The sequence below is a fragment of the Ptiloglossa arizonensis genome, chromosome 4, assembly GCF_051014685.1.
Source record: "Ptiloglossa arizonensis isolate GNS036 chromosome 4, iyPtiAriz1_principal, whole genome shotgun sequence".
Taxonomy (NCBI): domain Eukaryota; kingdom Metazoa; phylum Arthropoda; class Insecta; order Hymenoptera; family Colletidae; genus Ptiloglossa; species Ptiloglossa arizonensis.
The window spans coordinates 19,706,315-19,722,430 of NC_135051.1; the positions used below are offsets into that span (position 1 = coordinate 19,706,315).

General features: G+C 41.1%; 1 protein-coding gene across 1 annotated transcript in view; it reads left to right on the forward strand.

The window, feature by feature from the left end:
• Positions 1-481: 481 nt before the first annotated feature.
• The window catches only part of LOC143145990 (uncharacterized), a 164,596-nt gene continuing 148,961 nt past the window's right edge, over positions 482-16,116 (forward strand). Inside the window, exon 1 of the mRNA XM_076309898.1 lies at positions 482-572. The gene's annotated coding sequence lies outside the window, so the exon portion shown is untranslated. The remainder of the gene's footprint in view (positions 573-16,116) is intronic.

Consider the following 16,116-nt stretch of genomic DNA (forward strand, 5'->3'; position numbering starts at 1 on the left):
CCCGATTAGCTCGAAAGCGACCACCGTCCACGCGATATTGAACTTGCCCCGTGCCAATAAAGGGGTATCAATCTTACAGGGTGCAATTTACGCGTCGCGTCAATGACGCCGGTTGCACCCACACGACGTTTGCCCACGTTTATCCACCTACCCCGTAAGCCTTGGCGTGTAGGGGTCCACGGTGAGTGCACGTCGACGATGTCCTGAACGTCGTCGACGCACGTCCGCGCATGCGCACCAACACGGAGGGAGGAGATTCCCACGGAAGGGGTGTCGGAGAGGGTGCAAGGCCTGGTACGGCCGGGTCGAGGCGACGAGACGCCGGCGTCCGTCAGAGCGGCGTCGTGACGCGAACGGTTGCGTCCGTCCGTCCCGTCAGTGCAGCCGCGTTCCACGAACCGGTAGACTCGTTCGTTCGTACGTTAGTTGGTTCGCTATAGTCCTGTCCGTCGGTCGCTGTACGTTCACCCTGGTGTTTACGTCGCGAGGACGATCCATCGCTGTTAGGGTCCGCAAGGAGACGCGAGTCGAAGGACGACGCGGGAAAGGGGCGCTCGACTGCGGCGTAACAGGTACGCGTCACCGCGAGTTCTTCCGTCGATGAGTTGCAACAGGCTCGAATTCGTTTAGCGAGTTGCACACCTATAGCGTTACGCGGACCTGTCTCGCGGAGGATATCGAACGACGGTTTAGAGTATTGTCGCGGCGCGGGTACTTCGCGATCGAACACGCTCGTGAACAGGATGCAATATTCTTTCGCGAACATCCGTTAGACGATGTATCGCAGGGAGAAGGAAAATTGAATTCGGAGGGGAGTGCGCCAGGGGAGTTTGAAGAGTGTCACACCGGGTGACACTACAGGATCTTTCTTTCTCGCTGCGATACGCGGTGCTTCGGATGTTTTCTTAGGATTCGTGGACACGCGACTTTTCAACGATACGCCGCTGGTAGCTGTTTTCAAGGTTAGCGGCTCTAATTCGCGTTTGCGTGTGGCCGTGTTACAACTGCGTGTAATAAAAATGTCTACGCGTTGAACGTCGATTTCTCCTTGAACGTCGAATGACGATGTTGGCTCCGTAGGTGTTCGCATGATAGGGACGAGGTTGATCGATCAAGTCAACTCTCTGGGTGCAAAGTGGTTTTTCAAGATTTCGTTATTGTAACGTTTGATTATTTTTGGTGGAATTGTTTGGTTGTTCGGAAAGTCGTTTCGTTTTTTTTTTTTTTTTTTGGTGAAAATGAAGGTTTTCGTTTGAGTGTTCAAACATTTTATTGAATTATATATATTTTTCGTCTTGGAAAATGACACGACTCTCCGAACAAACGAATAATTTGGAAAGATAATTGTAGTTGTCAATTTGTTGCGTTATTGGGAAATTTGGTTACGAATGTTTTGTTAACTTTCTTGGTACGATATTTAAAGTACGTTGGGAATTAAACGTCCTTGTACGGTATCCTTGGAGAGGATAAATGTCCATGGATTAGAGAGAAGGTTGACGAATATACGGTTCGCTTTTGATTGGAAGGTGCGTTCAAAGGATTCATTTCTCACCTATGTTTACTTGTGTACCGTTCGTCTGATATTATCGGGAGCATTAAATCGAACGATTTCAAAGTCGACTTGTCCATTGACGAGAAAGATTACACGCGTTCCGTGGCGTCGACTCATACTCGAACTCGTAATTTCACGCGGACCACTTGCGGTGTGTTAATTAATACTATCGTGAAAAGTTATGGACGCGAATCGAGGCTGTTGCGATTCCACCGGCTGATAAAGTGGAATTATTCGTATCCTTTAGCACATCGGCGTAACCAAATACACATCGTACACGCTAGTTTCAAAAATAAATAGTAAACAAGTAACAACTACGTTTCAGTAATTTACAAGTATTAGAATGCTACGAGTAAACTTCGAATACTCGAGTGGTCGAATATCGTTGTTAGAATAAAAAATTCTTTGCACGATTGCGAGGGTAGTGACAATGTATTTAAACGATACGTTTTGTCATTGAACAATTATTACTTCTACGCATGAAAAATTAAGTACGAACGTATACGAAATTCGAAATACTGTCCGATATCTTAGTTGAAAATGTGAGGAGATTATGATTGAAATATTGGTAAACTCAACTTATGATTAAAATTTTCATGAACTCAACTTATAGTTGAGAACACGATGCACTCAACCTGCAGTTGAAAATGTAATGTATTCAGTTTACAGTTGAAAACATAATACAGTCAACTTACAGTTGAAAATGTAATGCATTCGATTTATAGTTGAAAACACAATGCACTTAACTTACAGTTGAAACTGCAATGCACTTGATTTATAGTTGAAAACACAATGCACTTAACTTACAGTTGAAAATGTGATGCACTCGGTTTACAGTTGAAAACATAATACACTCAACTTATAGTCGAAAATTCAATGCACTCAATTTATAGTTGAAAACACAATGTACTTAACTTATAGTTAAAAATGTAATGCTCTCAATTTGCAGTTGACAATTTTATACACTCAACTCATCATTGAAAACACGATACACTCAACTGATACTTGAAACCTTGATAAACTCAACCGATAGTTGAAACCTTGATAAACTCAACCGACAGTTGAAAACTTGACGAGCTCAACTGATAATTGAAAACTTGATGAACTCAAACCATACTCTTCGAATTGAATTTAACTTAACCTCAACTCACGGTTGAAACTCAAAAGACAACACCGTTGCTACTCGCGCGAATACATTATTCAACACGTCCACCGTAATAGCGTACTAAATATTTCGAAATTGAAAATATTTTATACGAGGTAACAATCTCCTAATGTAAATTTCGGCGGGGTTCTAGATCCCCGACGGGGCTACTGAAGGGTTAACTGCGAATTAATTTCCAAGTAGAATAGCGATGTCGAAGCGGAGGGAGGCTCGAGAGGATTTCGAACCCGTGACGAATCGACGGCTTACGGGCCGGTACTTTGTGTGATTTAAATTTGTTCAGCCATTCGGGGTAAAATATTGTTACTTTGGTTAGGTTGAACGCGCTCCTAACGGGTCTGCAAGCCCGGTGGCAATAACAATCGCTCGGTCGGTGATAATTCTTATCAAGACGTGTTTTAATATCGATCGTATTCGTCCCGTTTCGCGAGTGAGAACCAATGACCATGATCCAATGACACCTCGGTTAATACCGATGCGTATTGACTGTCGAGCGTCGCGTGAAAGATGAGAACAGTCGTTGCATTAATTAGAGGAATTTGTCCTCGTTTGTTTGGAAATATCGATGCAAAACGAGAAGCGGACATTGTCGAGTTATCGAGGAGACGTCCACTCCTTTGTTGTGAAGGAGATCCGATTATGAAGCGATTCATTCATTTTTCAACAATTAATTTCAATCCTGGTGTTAATACACTCCATTGAACAGATTCGCGATTCTTTAGCGAGGGAGTATCATTTGTATCGCGGAGTACGATAATCGTACCTCGAGCGACGATTAGGGTTAATCGACTTAACCTACAAAGTTATTATTCTCCGCGTCGTTTGAAAATGGCGCCAATTTCGAACGTTCGTGTACTTTCGAATTTTTTAATTTTTCCGTTACACTCGACCACGGTTCGCGGTGTATCTGCGCGGTACGATCGGCTTTATTTGAGAAAATAACGCGATAAACTCTTATCCAGGTGGCGTTAAAAATGTCCCGTTTTATCTAAAATGGCGAAACGAGGCGCGTGCACGATACACATCTGTAAAAACTACCGGAGTAGTCTTTTCTAAAGTCGTGGCTCTCGTCGATAAGTAACGAAGTCGACCTGAATTTATTGCAGCAAGATTGTACGCAAATAAAAGGAGGGGAGGGCAAAAAAAACATTAACTCAGAAGTAAAAGTAACTATAGGTTATGGTGCCCGAGGGGGCGGGGTACATCTGTACAGCTGTTATTAATCTAACCTCGAAACTCTTGGAAAAGTTTGAAACGTTTACAGTGGTTTAAACGAAGAGAATAATCTACGAGATAAAAACGTGGTACAGTTCCTTTCTTTCGAGTAGACCGATTTATCGATCGTGCACACGTTTCAACGAAATATGACAACGAGCGACGCGGTCGAATTTGAACACAACCGACCTGTTTTTCCAACGTGAGTCGTACTTGTTGGTACACACTTCGAAACGATCGATAGAAACGCGCCAATTTCGCCAGAGAGAACGAAGAGACCACGGCGTGGACTCCGTGGAAGAGCGATGGTTAATTAAGTCGACAGCCACAGCTGTGGGCCAGTCCGTGGAATCGTACGATTTTATTGCCGCCATTACGCGGCATGTAGAGCGTCCGCTGTTCGTTGTCTCTGCGTAACAGGTGATACTTGAAAGATTAAAATTATCGTCGAGCTTCGACCAGTTCGATCCCCAAGCTTTTTTCGACTTCGAGTTGTCGAAGTTCAACGGATTGACTTCCATGAGTCAGATAATTGAAAAGAATGCTTCTGGTGAAGAACTTTGATTTTAACGTGTTCTTGAAGAGTGATAGGGTGTAGATCTCTAATTATAGGCGATAAGATACTGGAGAAAGCTGAAAAGAATGCTTCTGGTGAACAACTTCTATTTTAAGGTGTTCTTGAAAGGTGGTAGAGTGTAGATCTCTAATTATAGGCGATAAGATACTGGAGAAAGCTGAAAAGAATGCTTCTAGTGGACAACTTTGATTTTAACGTGTTCTTGAAGTGTGATAGGGTGTAGATATCTAATTATAAGCGATAAGATACTGGAGAAAGCTGAAAAGAATGCTTCTAGTGGACAACTTTGATTTTAACGTGTTCTTGAAAGGTGGTAGAGTGTAGATCTCTAATTATAGGCGATAAGATACTGGAGAAAGCTGAAAAGAATGCTTCTGGTGAACAACTTCTATTTTAACGTGTTCTTGAAGAGTGATAGGGTGTAGATATCTAATTGTAGGCGATAAGATACTGGAGAAAGCTGAAAAGAATGCTTCTGGTGAACAACTTTGATTTTAAGGTGTTCTTGAAGAGTGATAGGATGTAGATCTCTAATTGTAGGTGATAAGATACTGGAGAAAGCTGAAAAGAATGCTTCTAGTGGACAACTTGTATTTTAACGTGTTCTTGAAAGGTGGTAGAGTGTAGATCTCTAATTATAGGCGATAAGATACTGGAGAAAGCTGAAAAGAATGCTTCTAGTGGACAACTTTGATTTTAACGTGTTCTTGAAGTGTGATAGGGTGTAGATCTCTAATTATAGGCGATAAGATACTGGAGAAAGCTGAAAAGAATGCTTCTAGTGGACAACTTCGATTTTAATGGAAGTATATGATCCAACCGCGGTGACTTATCAACACCGTTGATAAAAAAGGCTCGATTCTTCCTTTCTGAATACGAAAATACGTAATTTTAGACGTTTAGATATTTACATTGGACACTTCTCATGGAAATAATTATCTTCAAACGTTTTGTCACTTATTTGCGTCGCGCATCGAAACGAAATTATTATTTGAAATTCTCCATCGATACATTCGTGTTTCGCGTTCAAGATCCGAATTATACGGTCGAAAATTAAACACCTTCGAAATTGTTTTCACTCGACGAACAATTATTCCAATTAATTATACGAGAAGCAACGTAGATATTTCCGATACGCTTCCTCGATCGAAGAATCTTAAACAATTGATAATCAATTTTCTTACAGTTTATAATATATCCCTTAAACATCGATATTCTGTTAATTATCCATACTTTAAATAGATTCCTCGACCATTTACAATAATTCTCTGCAATTTTTACCTTTCCTTCAAATACGATTATCACACTTCAAATACAATCCCTTAAACATGAATATTCTGTTAATCATCCACACTTTAAACAGATTCCTCGACCATTTACAATAATTCTCTGCAACTTTGACACTTTCTTCAAATACAATTCCTTAAACATCGATGTTCTGATAAATATTATCACACTTCAAATACAATCCCCTAAACATCGATGTTCAGTCAATCATCCATACTTTAAACAAATTCCTCGGCCATTTACAACAATCCTCCGCAATTTCGACCGTTTCTTCAAATACGATTATCACACTTCGTATACACTTCCCTGCAATCGTTACAATTCATTAAATCTCCCTCGAATGGAACCAGAATTTTAAATCGAGCGCACCAAGGATTTCTCATCGCGGCAATTTATGTACAAATCGTATAAATTGTAAACTGTACGGCGCGAAGTACCAAAAATAAAAAAAAAAAAAAAAAAATACACAAAGAGAAGAAACAATCGCCCAGGTTCGCGCCGGAAACGAAGCGTCGGAATGTTTTCAATTTTTGCAATTCTTTCATCGAACCCAAGTGGAAAATTCCGCGGGAAAAATCGCTGCCCGGTTCCGCGTGAACCCCGCGAATCAATCGAAATTGCGTTGTCGTTGATTCCAAGCGACGAATCCGATCGTTGCATTCCCGATCGCAGAAAACGACGGTGCGTCTCTCGTTGGCGAAACAATGCGCGTTCGAACAAAGCGAATTATTAGCGGGCGTTTCGATGGAAAATGGCAACCGTGGCGCGTTGTAAATTATTCAAAAAGGGTCTAAACACGCACGGGAGCGAGTCAAGCAAATAAGCAATACGTAATGAGATGAAACGTTCGGGCAGGGTCCTCGAGCTGTTCGCTGCGCGTTCACCTGCATTCGAGATATCGAGTTTCCCGTACGGAGTTAACTTCCGTGCAAACAATGCACCGGGTATCTGGCAATTACAAACAAAATCGCGATGAAATTGGCGTGTCCCGCTCGAATCGAAACGCGTCTCGCTCCGATCTATCGAAACAACGTTCGAACGCAACGCATAAGTTATTTGTACCGCGAAAGGTGCTACAACGTGTACAATACTCGGTGAAAATTTCTGAATCATTTATTAGAGAAGGTTGAACGTTATTATTTGTTTTAGCAACTGTTCAAAATTACTGGTTTCGAATTGGTTTCGTTTAAGAAAGTTACTTTAAATTTTGCAACGTAGTTTTCGAAGATACAACCTTCTTTTTCTCTATACTATTGAGTATTCTATTTTTGATCGTGTACTTGAACGTACGAATTTTGATTTTTTGATTATTGTGACACATCGGGGTGAATGTATAAAATTGTTGTAGGGTTTACTTTACGGTAACGAGAATTTATTAGATTGGTTGTGAAAGGTTACACGTGGGTACGTGGGAATAATTATACGTAAGGAACTGAGTGTGATATTAATTATGCGTAAAATAACCGACGGTGAATAATATGTATTGAATAGAGGGCGACAAAAGTTGTAAGACCTTGAGAGAACGAATGTTGGAGTTCATTATGCATGAAAGAGATAGAGCCATGATTTCGAGACGCAGGATGGAAAATTTCTAATGCTTTGTTCGTTAATTAAAGTAATACAATTATTGAAGTGATTGTTCTCTTGTTCAAATATTAAATGTGTACGTTTAATTAAGGTAACAGAAGTGGGTCGAAATTTATATACTACGTCAAAGAGTTTTATTAAACACAGCAAATATTCTGAGAACCATCCGAGCAATCGTTTGATTAATAAGGGAGATTTGTCAACATTGTTTGGCAAATTCTACGCAGAACAATCAATATCGTTAAATTGACGAATGATTTTCCACTTTCAAAGTAGGAAAGTTTGCATAAAACGTTGAACAAATAATAAGAATTACATTCAAGGAAACAAACTCGTGTATTAAATTAAATTGCTCTTACTACCGTAAAGGAAAAACTATAGATTATTCTTTTGTAATATCGATGCAAAACGAGCAGCAGACACTTCCAAATTTATTTAATTACAACATCGTTTATTTATTTTTCTCTGTTGAATTTTCTCTGTTTTAATTCAAAGCATTCGAGTTATTTTGATTTAGAAAGTACAAATATACATTTTACTTGTCACATTTGGAACCAAAATTATAGCATAAGTATTCTAAACAAGTATAGTTTACTTACTGTGAACATTTAGATCCTTAATTTAAGTTTCTAGTGTAGTGTCTATGTACTGTTCCCGTTTGACAAGATTGCCCTTGATGAAATCAACTCCCATAATTCCAGACGCAATCTTTTCTTACACGTACAGTACAATTTATTTTTACTCACGCATCACCAGTTACCACTAACATTTCTAACTCGAAGAGGTTCCAAGTCAGAAGTTTACATAAACAAACTAAGCTTCTTTACCCTGTACACGTCACAATAATAACATCAGTCACGTTCGACACAAAACAGAAACCTTCGAGTGCACACGTAACAGCCAACGTATTAATATACTCTAAATTCACAATATACCGATTAATAGCATTAATGATCAATTTCTGTGTACCAAAGAGGGATTATTCTTCGACAAGTTCGTACCAAACAAAGGCATACCGTACTGCACACGCTACAATATCTCTCCTTTGACATAGAAATCTCTCGAGTGCATTCGTGACGTAACCACCAACGTATTAATACATTCTAGGTTCGAAATACTGCATTAGGGACTCTTAACGATCGCCTGTATCGTCGTTTGACGAGGAGTTTCTGCAACGTTGAATTTTTACAAACACCATGGAACGAAGGGTCGAACGAGAACACAACCTTCATCGATACGCGAATCGTTATCGGGTGGTGTTTAACCCAGTGTCTGGCGTTCGATCGATCGATCGATCGATAAATCGCATCGTCGCGCGATATCACGTCGCGGCAACGCCATTCCTGGATGCAGGAACCCGATGATGCCGAAACACCCACGACAATTGGCTTTAAATAGATCCACCGAATCGCAGAAGATGATTCATGGCACGCCTAACGAGCGTCGCGATGACGTCCGTTAATAATTCGACCGAACTGTAATACGGTGGAACTCGAACGCGACTGCGCACCACGTAGAAAACATTACCCGCGATTATTTCGCACCCGCCGACTCGATTACGCTAATGAGCTCGTCTAACGATTCCATCGGTCCCATTGACCGCCTAATTTCCTCGAAATCGCGAGACCCTGCCAAACGTTTCGACGATCGTTGGACGATTCGTAGATTTCATATTTAGAATTTTTAATCCTCGCAAGAGAGTCCAGGTGGTCACGGGGAGACCCCGCGTGGGTCCAAACTGACCCGTGGCTTTACTACGCATAGATACTTCGTAGGAAGAATTCTATTATTCGATTGTACTTTTATTCGTTTCTAAAGAAAGGTGTGTTGATTTATACGATTGGGTTAGGAAAGAATTGTACTTGGGGGTCAGAGAAGACCCGAAGACCCAGACACGGAAACCTAATCTCACTCTCGTAAATACTTCGAAGGAAGCATTCTATTATTCGATCGTAGCTTTATTCGTTTCTGAATAAAGCTGTGTTCATTTATACGATTGAATCACGAAAGTATTCTGCTTGAGGGTCAGAAAAGACCCAGACACGGAAACCTAACCTCACTCTCGTAGATACTTCGAAGGAAGAATTCTATTATTCGATCGTAGCTTTATTCGTTTCTGAAGAAAGCTGTGTTGATTTATACGATTGAGTCACGAAAGAATTTTACTTCAGGGTCAGAAAAGACCCAGACACGGAAACCTAACCTCACTCTCGTAGATACTTCGAAGAAAGATTCTACCATTCGATCGTAGCTTTATTAATTTCTGAAGAAAGTTGTATTAATAGTGCAATTGAGCAATGTTTAACAATCTCTCTGTTAATTTTTACCAAATTCGTGCACTCGATGTTTCCAAAATATCTTTCGAAAATAAATGGAATCGTACACTCGGTTCGAAAGCATTCGAATCGTTTTGCGGTGTTCGTGGAGTTAATGTTTGCGAAAACGGTCGGTAAATGTTGCTTACATCGTTGTAATAATTATTTGAAAAATCGTAATGGAATGTTCTTGTATCGAGGATCAAACGTTCGGTTTCAAAGCGTTCGAGTATTGTTCGCGGGCCACTGTGCGTTACCACGAGTAAATAACGTTGGAAATTAGCTTTGTCGGTGAATCTCGTATTTTTTTTTTTTTTGTTTTTTTCTCAAACAACACGCCCAGCGGTAAACTCACCGGTGGCTCGATTACACGGGAACGTGGAATTACATCGCTGATATTCATGGTAATCGTTATCAAGAATCTCGTCCCATGTTTCCTTTTACACGACCTATTGATATGCTAATGCGATCCACGGATTTCCCCGGTAGCGAGCACATTCGAGGACACGTTTCACGCGGGGGCTGCGCATCAACCACCTATTGAACCCCAGTTTTCCTGTATTCAACAAGTACCTGCGTGTCACCGCGAACCGTTTAACACGGTTCGTCGACATTTCGAGCGGAGCTCGTTTCGCTCAGACTTTGAAAGATAATATCCTGTCAAGACGCTCATTTATAATTTAACACACCGTTAAAGGTACGTGGCACCAATCTTGACTAAACTCGCGTCATACCTCCCTCGTTTTCAACGACACCGAGAAATTTTTCGAAAACAATTTCAAGGTTCGATTTGTAACAATGTACGTACACTTTTTATCGTTATGTATTATTTCTTTCTTATTTTTATAAATGATTGAATTTATAACAATTTACGTACACTTTTTATCATTATGTATTGTTTCTTTCTTATTTTTAAATGGTTGAATTTATAACAATGTATATACACTTTTTATTATTGTACATTATTTCTTTCTTATTTGAATAGATTAGCGTTATTTATGTTCGGCACTCGAAAGACTGAGAATTAATCCAAAGAGCGAATATTGTGTTAAAAGAAACGATTTGCATATTTTTTTAAATTTATTCTATCGTAGGTAACCTTAATGTACAATCAGCCATTAGAATAATGTGGTGAAGAAATATCAGAATTTAGAATCGAATCTCTCGTGTTTCTTAACAATATTCCAACTATACTGCGATCTTGAACAATTCTTTAGGTATTGCTGAAGATGCACAAGTCTTTAAACGTGTTCCGAATTCTGATTGGAACACTCGTCGCCAATCACGTTCCATCGTATACATAACCTATAAACTTACACACCGAGTACTTTCACTTGCAATAAAAATACACTTATAAAAACAAACTGACAATATATTTAATTGTTCGGAAAGTCATTTCGTTTTCCAAAATGGAGAATATTTAATTTAACAAAATGTTTATACGCTCTAAAAAATCGTTTTCCATTTTCACTAAAAAAAAAAAACAAAACGAAACGACTTTCCAAACAGCCCAATGTATTATAATAGATTTAGCAATGAATCAATAGTAACGTTTAACGAATACGGCCAGTACGAGTATTACGGTACAGTTATGTATTATTATACGAATATGGAAATAAAAAATCGAGAAAATATCGAAAGATACGGACGAGTAGAAAGAACGAGTTAACTCGTCTTTCACAGTTAACCGGTCGGAGTAAGCTTCCAGTCGCGCGAGGGTTAAGCCACAAATTCTTTTAAACGATGTTGGTCGGGTGGTTTTAAATACCATCTGGTTCGGGGAATCGATTCGGTAAATGCTGGGAGCTCCTCTTGGTTCCGGGGCAACGACAAACACGCAGGTTTGCCGCGTTAAAGCCCCAGGAAAACACGTAAGTACGGCAATAGTGGAAAACGTGAGAGGAATGCTCGCTATCTCCTTTAATCTCGTGTCTCTTGGGCGTATCGGAATTTCTTTGCTGTTACAAGAAACCCGCCGCAGACGTGTAACGAAACGTCCACCATAAACGTATCTACGGTACAGCTGTCGAGATCCAGATGGATCTGAATCTTCCCAAAGCCCACGGTTTGTATCTCACGCTGCGAGAGAACGTATCCCTGTAAATTTCGGTGAATACGTTTACACGTTAAATACGTGTTCGACGTACACGTGGAATAAATTCACCGTCGCTCACTTTCGATAAAAAACGAAACACACGATCGTTGGAAGTGTCGAAACGAATCCGACGCAATAATTGAGAAATCGATGGAAATATCCAACGAAATCTTTTCTCGAAACGCGTTAGTCCAAATGTATCGTTATTAATATTTTTCATTCGCCTCCGGGCGGATTTATAACGAAAATAAATATAGTGGAAAATTCCACTTTTATTGAAAATTGTCAACTGGGGGCTGGTAGTTATCTCTCGCTGGATAAACTTGATCAATTTCGCGGTTGATGCGTATTTTGGATGATGTACAGCTTGGAGAGTTCAGCATGAAGTATTATTACCTTCATAAATTGCGGCGGTGGAATGGTGAGGGTTGACTGTATTTATGAATACTGGTAAACGTCAGTAAACAAACAGATCAATGTTGCACAGGGTAAGTTCACCGCGAGGGGAACGAAAACCAATTGACTTCGAAGGATGGAACATTTATGAAACCTGAACGAACGTTAAGTTTTCAGTCACGATTTTCGATATCGGGGACGCGCTGTTCCCTTTCTTCGATTAAGAAACAACCTCGTGCTCCTCCAATCTCCTTTATACTCTATTTCGAGACAAGTATTGAAATAAACCACTTTCACGGATCAATGGTACACTTGTTCCTATTAATTCGTAGCTCCGGATTGTTCGTTTCGTAAAATATACCGTTCGAGAAAATTTATGTCACCTCTACACGATCCTCCTCTACTTAATAAAATCGGTAACTTGATCTAATTGTTTCGATCACTCGTTGTCTTGGCGAGTCTCCAGAAAAGATAAGAAACGCTTCGGTGACACGCGTGTGTCTTTGTGAGATCGTCTTTGTAGTTTCAGCGTTACTTCTTCAATCCGTCCTTATCTCGAGCACTTGGTGTCACGAGGAAAAATAAGAAACACTCGAATCGGGCGACACACCGTTTGTTTAAGCGTTATTTCAATAAGTCCTTATCTTGGAGCACCAGGTGTCTCGAGGAAAAGTAGACACTTGAATCCAGCGAGACGTCTACCGTCTAACTACACAACTCTGTACGAAATCAGTAGTTTAAGCGTTGCTTCAATCAGCCCTTATCTTAACAGTTTCAGTTCCAGGGGGGTATTGAGAAAACACTCTCGAAGAATCCCGAACAGCGCAACCGCGCTTCCTCTAAATGAGTACGATTTTTAACGATATTATAGCCATTATAGTAACGTAGACTACTTGTCTGGCCATATACGGAGGTAATACTACTCGTCTGATCATGTACGAGGTAATACTACTTGTCCGACCACGAACGAGGACACTACTACTTGTCTGACAACAGACTGGACACTACTACTTGTCTGACAACAGACTGGACACTACTATTTATCTGGCCATAGACGGGATAATACTACTTGTCTGACCGCGGACAGGATAATACTACTTGTCTGATCGCAGACTGGTAATGCTGCTTGTCTGACCATGGGCGGGATAATACTACTTGTCTGGTCATATACGAAGTTATACTACTTGTCTGGCCATATACGGGGTAATACTGCTTGTCTGATCGAAGGTTTGGGTCAATTCTACTTCACCTCGAGTAATGAAGGAAAGACAAGGACTAAAAAAACAGGGGCCTCTTTAAATAGTTATAACTGCGTTAAAAAGTACCTCAATTTTTTGCTCCTGCGCTTGTTTGAAAGGCAAATGACTGCGCTATGCGACAATCTCACCAATAATTTACTAACTCTTTTTTTTTGTCTAATTGTCCGACCGAATCACCTCAATTTCGATATGTCGAATTTTGTATGGAGCAAATGCCACCTTAGAGGTAAACAACTGTCAGAATTTGACAAGCCCCTCTTCAAGTGGCGATTTCCTTGCTTAGGTATCGACCATAATCAAATAGGCCATAACGGGGAGAAAGTGTAAGAATTGGATTTTAATTTGATTATTGTGGCAATAGTCTAGGTTCAGTATTAACAAAGTGGTTGCTGTCTGAATTCTACGTTGCTACAGTGCCCGAGTAGTATGACCCGTATACGCTCAGACACGTAGTATGACCACCGTATATGATCGGACAAGTAGTAGGACTCCCGTATATGGCTTGACGAAATGGTATTACATCCATCTATGGTCAGACAAGTAGAAATGCGAATGTACAGTCAGACAATTATAGATGTATGGTCAGACAAGTAGGCATGCGTGTGTACGGTCAGACAATTATAGATGTATGGTCAGACAAGTAGGCATGCGTGTGTACGGTCAAACAAGTTGAAATACGATTGTATGGTCAGAGATTTGATCATAAGTACACCGTGTGTCGAGAAAGTAAGACGCTGGAATCCAGTGAGACAGCTAGAACTCTGTCTAAAATTTAAGTAATTGGAACCGTGCTTCGATCGTTCGTTGGTTCGAGAACACCGTGTATCTCGCAAAGAAGCAAGGTGCACGAAACCAACGGGACACCTGTCGCGGCACGTCCAATAATTACTATATCGTGCACGCAATCGCCTTCAATATCCTTGGATCGTGACACATTACACGAGCGATACAGGTTTTTATCCGCTGTCTCGGCTGTCAAAAGATGCCCCAGTCGGTAGTAAAGGCTTCTCCGGGAGATCCTCGACGTTGTATCGGATCCAATTAACGTCACGTTCTTTCGAGTGAGGGGAAGATGAAACGGAACAGAGTCGGGGCGGGAAAAAAACGAGACGAGTGTATTACTTACGACGTAACAATGACGATAAATTTCCGAGAAACGCGGCAGGGGGAGTGAAACAAAAAAACGCGACGCAGTTATTAGTCGGGCGGATAAGAAAACCGCGGGAAAAAAAAACGAACGCGGTAGTTCACCGAGCAGCGTATTTCTCATTTAGAACTGTCTCGTGGACCAATAAATCAAGGGACCGATGTCGGTGTAATTAATGGCGAAGTGGCTGAAACGGTCGAAAGTAAACAGCAAGTGGAAAGCTCCGAACAGTCTTCCTGTATCAACGGGAACAGGGAGATAGTAAAATTTTATTCGGTCGGTGGTTTGTGTTGCCGCGAGCGCGTGACTTTCGGTGTAGAGTCCGTGAATCCGTGCGCGTGGACCCCGCGAGTCCGTGCGTGTGGACCCCGTCAGTCCGTGCGCGTGGACCCCGTGAGTCCGTGCGCGTGGACCCCGACTGGACCGTAGATAGCGTACGATGGCAAATTACTTTCTCATTGTCTCTTAACGTAAATTAATTTCTAGGGTCGATACTCCGTAATAGAGATTTATGACAGAAATCTGGCTACCGAAAGTAGCGAGAAACGTAGCTGTGAATGTTCTCAGAAAAATGAACAAGTGATCCTTGTCCCGGCTAACAAAAACCAGCGATGATTACTTTTATACGACACTGATACCGTTGACTAATCAATCTCCCTTCTAAGAAATCTGTCTGACCGAACAAGTGACAACTCACTTCGATACTTATCCGATACCACTACATAATACCGAGGGACCGATACGGGTCAGTATTAATGGTACGTCATTGGATCGGTCTCGTCGCTATTTTATGCTGTATCGTGGTTGTCCCGTCGTTCCAGGAAACGAGCATTCCTGACACGTTTCACGGAGACTGACTTCTCCACAGTTTTTATCGTCCCAGACCTCTTCCTCCTTCCTGTCTTCCCCGACTTTTTTTCTTTTTTTGTTTTTTTCTTTTTCGTCCCTTTCTTTGCACCCCTGAGCAAGATTTATTGCCCCGCACCGGCCGCTGTGAGTTGCGGAACGGATTGAGCGAAAAAATAGAAAATTGATGGCGCCACCGTGTGGATTTTCCCAACGGCGATCGTGATTAATTTCCCGGTGGTTGACCTCTCGGAAAATTCCGCTAATTCTCGCCGATATTTGGTCTTAAAGCACCACAGCTTTCTGCAATCACAGCGCGGGCACGAAAAAACCTGACGAGGGCCAGACAGGCGAGAACTGGCGCGATTATATTCGCGTGATCTCGTCCCTGTCGAAATTAAGAAACAAAAGAGGGAGAAACGTCTGCTCTGTGGGTGATAGATGCGAATATATATATATAGTTCAAACGAGCCGACCGATACGCGAAGCCATCTGAAAGCGACACGTTCTCTCTGCTACATGTTTTATTTACTTTAACGATCGAGGCGTTTCTACAGAACGTTCAATGCAACCAAATCGAACCGTATCTTTGAAAACGTCGAAGAGACAAATAACCGTAGGGAAGAATTACATTGTTTCAGATGCTCTGTACATTTATATTGTTAATTACAGCTG